We start from the raw sequence: 5,103 nt of genomic DNA, 5'->3' as shown, positions 1-5,103 counted from the left end.
TGGTGCCTTACACCTATAATCTCTGTACTTGGAATACTTGAGTCAAGAAGATTTACACAAGTTCAAAACCAGCCTGAGCTGTTACAGAGTGGGCTGCCTCAAAAATTTCAAAATGGGAACCTATAGTTCTCAACATAATTAAAATGGATGTATGTCAATAGACAGATGTGAAATTCGCATTTCTATTAATTGTCATAAAAACACTGCTGTAAAGTACAGAAAGAATCTGTTTCCTGACAGTACTAACAAGAACTCCATAGCCCCAGTAATTACTGTAGGTAATAATGTTAACTTAGCTCCTGATTTATTCTGGAATTTAATCACCATTTTTAAGGGCTTAAGAGGTTTTGCTTGTTTGTGATCTGGTTTTTTTTGGGGGGGGGTTTTGTCGTGATTGGAACTAAACCTAGGTCCTCTCAAATGCTAAGCAAGGTGCTCTACCACTGAGCTATATCCTTAGGTCCCTTGGTTTCATAAAATTATAAGTTTTACATAAGTTTACAATTTGGAAAAGAATAAGGCCGTATATGCTAAGGACTTAAACATCATTCATTGCTATGTTAACATTTTTGGAAATATCCACATTGTCTTGCTAGGCATAGTGTACATGTTTTTAATCCTAGCATTCACAAGAGGCAGGTAGATATTTAAGAGCTCAAAGCCATCCAGATTAACTTCTTGGCTAGCAAGGACTACATAGTGAGACATGTCTCAAGAACAAACAAACAAACAACAACAACAAGAAAATATTGTCTCTATATTATCAACCTTCATAGCAAATTTCATTAATTGTGCTGTAATGACTCTCTCTTGTCTAAGAAGCAGAAAGGTCAGTGAGCAGCGCTCCGTTCCCTTCAAGTGTCCTCATGAGTTCTCATAATGGTCTATCCTGCTTCTAAAAGAAAGGAAAAGAAAGGAAAGGGAAGGGAAGGGAAGGGAAGGAGAAGAGAGTAGAAGAGGGGAAGAGAAAGGCGGGGAGAGAGAAGAGAACGGGAGTGAGAGAGTGAATCTAGAAATGTTAAGAATGTTAGGAGAGGCTCTAGGAACACATACTTACCTTTAGCTCGAAGCAATGAGGAAAAGGCTACTGCAACTGCCGACAATGGCTTCTAGATTTAATTATAGTAAGCTAAGAAGTTACTATCCAGTTGAAGAAAAAAAAAGCTAGTGTCCTCTCTTTTACGTCTTGCAGAAATAGTCACTCCACCTTCTACCTGCCTAGCTCATCAGCTCTTCCTCTCCTTCTTTACACTGTCTCCAAACAACCAACAGAAAAGTCATCAATAAGGTTAAACTTCTATTATTGACTCTGAAGCAATAACAGTTTAAATGGCACCTTGGGGTAGAAGGAGCCGATCAATCTCTCAGCTGTGCCTGCGTCACAGCTTTGGAATATTTGAGGCCCTGAAAAAAAAAAACTAGGTTATTTATTAAGAGAATGAGAACAGTCTAGTAGAAAGGAAAATCTCATTTACCAGGCAAGAAAGGATATGCTTACACATGACATTTGAACATAAGCTGCCTGGAAAGCTTTAGTACTAACAGTATGGAATTGAATTTGGTTCACACCAAAGTGTTAAATAAAATAAAGACAATACTATTCCTTGGCCAAGGTGACCAGTCTTCTTAAAAATCTTGCTTTCTAGGTTGCTGGACAGCGGGCTCATCAGTTAAGATCACTGCTCTTCCAGAGGAATAGGATTTGATCCTCAGCACCTACATGGTGGTTCACAACTGTCTATCACTCCCGTGCCAGAGGACCAATGATCTCTTCCAGCCTCAAAGGATAGCAGGCATGCATGAAGTACACAGACATACATAAAAGCAAAATGCCCATACAAATATAAATAAATAAATAAATAAATAAGCTGTTGATTAATTTGAACTCAGTGAGATTATCTACAAGTAAGTGTGGTAGTCTGTTGGTCTTTTCAGAACAAGAAGAGAAAATAAACTGTACCAGGGCCCCAGACCTAAGCACAACTGACTCTGATGGAAGTACTATTCAGCCTGTAAAACTCAGAATGTAAACAACATGGTAAAATAAAAACAAGGACCTAGTCTATCAAAATATATGGTTCTGCGAACATCTCTAAATGTACAAGCCTTGTTGATTTTTCTTGTTTTTGTTGTTGTTGTTGTTGTTGGCTTTTGTAGTTCTGCTTCTGAATAATTGTTCTTGCTAACTAAAGTATGTCAACTCAAAACATGGTTTTTTTTTTTCTTAAAAGCCCACTCTAAGAATGGCTCTGTGCTACATTGGGATCCTAAATGTCCAATATAGTTGCTGGTCAGCTAATAAAGACTTTCTATTCTCTTAAACCCGTTAATGAGCAGTTTTCTCTAATGAATACTCCATAACATATATATCAGATCAGTGATGTATTTTGTATGACATCAATAATAATTTTCTGGATACGCAAATGGGTTCTATTGTTAGGAAATAACCAAATGGTGACTAAGGTTCTTTTGTTTATAAGTATGAGCAATTATAGCTTCTAAATATGATCACCTAGTATCCATTCTAGCCACATAGCCTTATAATGTAATGTTGACACTTTTCACAGAGAAATGGGGTCTCCTTGAACCTAGGTCAATTCCATAATTCATAATATTCCATTAATAGGATAAAATGCAAATGACAGACACATCCCAAGACTAGGACCTCAAGGTCCATGAGGCTTTTGCCTTGCCCATCTCCATGGGACCTGAGCCTTTGGAGCACTATGACTCTCTTTGATGGTTCCTTTACCCTGGAGCCACCATAAAGCAGAGAACAAAGATTGCTCAAGAAATTCTCATTTAGCTATTCCCCTGCATTCCAGCCCCTAGAGTTCTAAAATTCTGATTCTTCCAGTCATCCTGCTCTAATGTATTGGTTGGCCTTTTCAACTTTACATAGATCTAGACATCTGAGAAATGGTATTCTTAATTGAGAAAAATGCCGCCATTGGCCTACGGACAACTCAATAGAGTATTTTTGTGATTAATAATTGATGTGAGAGTATCATTGGAGGTAATGTCAACTTTGAGCAGGTAGTCCTGGAGTATATAAGAAATAAAGTGGGATGCCCACAAGGAACAAGTCAATAAGAAGTACTGCTTCATATTCTCTTCTTCAGTTTTTGACTCCAAGTTCTTGCCTTGACTATCTGCCTTGAATTATTTGGATAATGGACTCTGGGGTAGAAGTAAAAGCCAAATCAACCTCTTTTTTTCTCAGTTTGCTTTTAGTCATGATGTTTTATCACAGTAATAGAAACTCTAACTAAGCCGGGCGGTGGTGGTGCACGCCTTTAATCCCAGCCCTTGGGAGGCAGAGGCAGGTGGATTTCTGAGTTCGAGGCCAGGCTGGTCTACAGAGTGAGTTCCAGGACAGCCTGAGCTACACAGAGAAACCCTGTCTCGAAAAAAACCAAAAAAAGAAAAAAAAGAAAAAGGAAAGAAACCCTAACTAATACACCTAAGAAGCAGACATGTGTGAGCAAGATTTCAGATGGTTTCAATACTCCATACCCCATATTCAAGCTATTGCATAAGAAACCAAAGCAAAGTAGACATCAGCTGTTCATGGTGGTTACAGAGCTGCACATTGGTAACTGTTATTCTTGGTTAAAACCTTCAAGTTTGGTTGATTTGTTACATAGCATGTAGAGAATAAGAGAAGCCCATTAAACTAACATTATCAAAATAGAAACAACAGTTAAACTGCCAAGGTTTAAGGGCAGAGACGGATCCCAAGAACCAGAGGAAATCCTAACAGGTTGAACAGGGGTAAGTCAGGAAACTAGCAGAATCCCAGTCATTACTCAGCTTCAATGTCTTCATTTCCATGCCATCTTTTACTCTGACTTCCTCATGGACCTCTTCTGTCAACATATTTCCTTCCTTCCCTCCTTTCCTCCCTCTCTCCCTCCCTCCCTCCTTCATTTCTTCTCTCCCTCCTTCCCTCCTTCCTTCCTTCCTTCCTTCCTTTGCAGTCTCACATCTGACCCGCATAATACACAGCTCCTGACATTGCATGTCCTTAGTTTAATAAGGATGGCTGTTCTAACACCTAACAAAACAGATTTCCAGGCAAAGCTAGTCAGAAGAAATAAGACCCTTCATTACTGATTCAGGGAATAATCTATGTTCTACTTTGCTTAGTATTACCAAGCAAAAACCGCTGTGACCAAACACAAGTTGTGGAGGGGGAAGGGTTTATTTGGCTTACCAATCACAGTTCATCACTAAGGGAAGTTAGATAGAAAATTAGGATAGAAACTAAAGGCAGAAACCTGAGGTAGGAACTGAAGCAGGAACCCTGGAGGAAAGCTGCTTATTGACTTGTTGTAAATGACTTGCTCAGCTTGCTTTCTTATATAGCCTGCACAGGAGTAGCACAAACTGTAGTCAGCTGGGCCTTCCTTAATCAATCATTAATCCAGGAAGTGCCCTATAGACTTGCATCTGATGGAGGCATTTTCTCAGTTCATTCTCCTCTTCTAAGATAAACTTAGTTTGTTTCAAGTTGAAAAATCAACCATGACAATTGACCTTTTGTCAACTTGAAATATCAATACATTAATATGCAACAATAACTTGTACTTTCATTTTATCATCTGTATCTCATATTAATATCAATATCACAATAAAAACATAGTAAAACCAAAAGTCCCACAGTCTTTAAATGTCTTTTAAACATCCCTTTCAAACTTTACAAGCCAGGCCTCTATCTTCTGCATGGCTCCTTGCATTACCTTCCAAGGTGTCAGAACAGCTCATTAAGCTCCCCATACTCAACAATTTTTGAGATAAGGGCTCAAGAGATGGGTTAATAGTTAAATACACTAGTTTCTATTCCAGAGGACCCAAGTTACATTCCTAGCACCCATGTCACTTGGTCCAAAACCTCCTGTAATTCCAGCTAAAGGAGATTTGATGTCTTTCTCTTACCTCATTAGGGACTCACAGACTTCTGACATGCATTCACATAAACCACAGACACACACACACACACACACACACACAGAGAGAGAGAGAGAGAGAGAGAGAGAGAGAGAGAGAGAGAGAGAGAGAAAGAGAGAGAGAGAGAGAGAGGGAGAAATAAATAAAAATAAA

The 5,103-nt window shown here is 38.8% G+C and overlaps 1 long non-coding RNA gene across 1 annotated transcript in view; it reads left to right on the top strand.

Annotated features, from left to right (window-relative positions):
- The window catches only part of LOC116095357, a 4,408-nt gene extending 2,506 nt beyond the window's left edge, over positions 1–1,902 (top strand). Inside the window, exon 2 of the long non-coding RNA XR_004120568.1 lies at positions 1,647–1,902. This is a non-coding gene — a long non-coding RNA (uncharacterized LOC116095357). The remainder of the gene's footprint in view (positions 1–1,646) is intronic.
- Positions 1,903–5,103: the final 3,201 nt, after the last annotated feature.

This window comes from Mastomys coucha, unplaced genomic scaffold, assembly GCF_008632895.1.
Source record: "Mastomys coucha isolate ucsf_1 unplaced genomic scaffold, UCSF_Mcou_1 pScaffold18, whole genome shotgun sequence".
In the NCBI taxonomy this organism is placed as follows: domain Eukaryota; kingdom Metazoa; phylum Chordata; class Mammalia; order Rodentia; family Muridae; genus Mastomys; species Mastomys coucha.
This window is presented reverse-complemented; position numbering and strand designations above follow the sequence as displayed.